This window comes from Diospyros lotus, chromosome 15 (genome assembly GCF_014633365.1).
Source record: "Diospyros lotus cultivar Yz01 chromosome 15, ASM1463336v1, whole genome shotgun sequence".
Classification (NCBI taxonomy): domain Eukaryota; kingdom Viridiplantae; phylum Streptophyta; class Magnoliopsida; order Ericales; family Ebenaceae; genus Diospyros; species Diospyros lotus.
Window position 1 is genome coordinate 26,151,403 of NC_068352.1, and position 2,341 is coordinate 26,153,743.

General features: G+C 40.4%; 1 long non-coding RNA gene across 1 annotated transcript; it reads left to right on the forward strand.

The window, feature by feature from the left end:
• Window positions 1-1,645: 1,645 nt before the first annotated feature.
• On the forward strand, window positions 1,646-2,124 carry LOC127792489 (uncharacterized). Its single transcript, XR_008021140.1, has 2 exons — window positions 1,646-1,918; window positions 2,020-2,124. It is a non-coding gene; the product is annotated as an uncharacterized LOC127792489 (long non-coding RNA).
• Window positions 2,125-2,341: the final 217 nt, after the last annotated feature.

Consider the following 2,341-nt stretch of genomic DNA (forward strand, 5'->3'; position numbering starts at 1 on the left):
CATCGCGGAATCAAAAATTTAAATACATGTGGTTGGGAAATGCATACATGATGCATACATGTACATGTTACATATATGTATATGTTTTGCGCACCTATTATTTTGCGCGGAGGGGAAAATGGTACACTAGAACACCTGGCACAGGACGAGGTGGCCATAGCCCGGCAGGTTGGCTCCATATTTATTGTGAGATTTTGTCTATGTGATACACTTTGGCATGTGTTGATTTATGGCTTGCGAGCCTATGAGATTTGATTCTAATATTAAATTTATATACACATTTGCATAATAGTACATGGTGGCATGATACGTTTAACTTGGAATTGATCAAGTCTTAAATTGTGATACTTGTATACATCAGTCGAGTTTTGGAGTAGTCTCTTTGGTGTCACCTTATTCTTGGTTCATGATCATTGTTTATTATCTTAGAACTTGCTGAGCCTTGTGGCTCACTTGATCTTCTTTGCCATTGCAAGTAAAGGGAAAGCTATTATTGGGGGCGAATCCAGTGAAACTAAGGCCTAAGAATAGTGGTGTACGGGGACGCGTCCTAACTTGAAGATTCTGTTAGCATTTTGGTGAGACTTGAGATGAAATGAGTCTTATTTTGTTAGTTAACATTAGTGTAACAACCCGATCGAGCGATAGGAAGAACCGGAACAACTTATCCTGATGGGCCTACACGAACTTCCCAGGGGGGTCACCCATCCCTGGATTACCCTAGGTCAAGCACGTTTAACTTGAAAGTTCTTTGCCAATATTCAGCCCAAAAGATATCCAACTGGTGTTGTTTCATTTCTTACACTATCCTTGATATATACTAACTTCTCTGGGCTCTCGGAGTATTACATTCTCCCCCCCTTAAGCACATGACGTCCTCGTTATGCAACCTTACAACCGGTCCCAGATCTCCCCCCTTGCATGGCCGATGTGAGATTCACTTAAGGTGCCTACATGCACCCCCCATAAGGGGCCTACACACACCCCCCTCGGGACTCAACCTCCTCGCTGAGATTTGCCCTACCACCGCGCTCAGAGGCTCGGGGGTTGGCTCTAATACCACCTGTAACGACTCGATCGAGCGATAGGAAGAACTGAAACAACTTATCCTGATGAGCCTACACGAACTTCTCGGGGGGTCACCTATTTCTGGATTACCCCAAGTCAAGCACGCTTAACTTGGGGAGTTCTTTGCCAACATTTAGCCCAAAAGGTATCCAGCTGGTATTGTTTCCTTTCTTACACTATCCTCGATATATACTAACTTCTCTGGGCTCTCGGGGTATTACAATTAAAGTCCCTTATCTATTTTGTATGGCCGTTGAGCCCGAACTCTTGAGCTATTGGAAGTGTAATTGAACTTAATCATAGTTTCTGCTGCTAATGAATGAAATGAGTTATTTGTTTAATTGTGGTTTATTTTATATCATCTTTGTGATGAACTCCTTTCAAATGTTCTATGCTAGCGGGAATATTCGAGAGTGTCCTTTACATAAATAAATTTTGAAAAAAATTAAACATTTACTAAGCACGATGAATCTAACTAGTCACATTGCAAGTAGTGATTTTTTTTTTGTTTGGAAATGTTATTTTAAAACTCAGTTTGTCCAAAGGCAAACATCGACCAATGCTATAAAGCCAACTATCTAAGTCGCCACTCCGGCAACTCCATTTCTCTTCCCGACCAAGAGGAAAGAAGAGATGGACCGCAGCAAGGGAGAGGGACCGGCGATCGGAATCGATCTCGGCACCACCTACTGTTGCGTCGAAGTGTAGCGGCACGATCGCGTTCAGATCATCCTGAACGACCAAGGCAACCGTATGACGCCGTCTTATGTCGCTTTCACCGACGCTGGACGCTTAATCGGTGACGCCGCCAGCAACCAGGCCGCCAGGAACCCCACCAACACCGTCTTCCGTGACGCCCCATGACATACTTCTTCCACATCTTTATCCGGCCTTTGTGTTTAATTAACTGTTTATGGTTGATCATTTTTGGTTGGTTTGATATCAACACAGATGCAAAGAGGTTGATTGGTAGAAGATTCAGTGATGCATCTGTAAATTACAGAGTACCAATTTTATTTTGGTCACTGCATATATAATTATATTCGTGTTTTGTTATTTTGAATATTTCATTTTACTTTTTGCTTGATTATCTTATCGGGCCAAATGAACAATTTATTTCATTTTATTTTTTTAAAATTACATGTAAAAGGTTTGATTTTAATTGATATCTACTCTAAAGTAAATTAATTAAAAAAATTTAAGTTAAAAATTGTTTTGAAGACATTTAAATATATTTTTAAAATATAAAAATATCTTTTTAAATGACCAAATA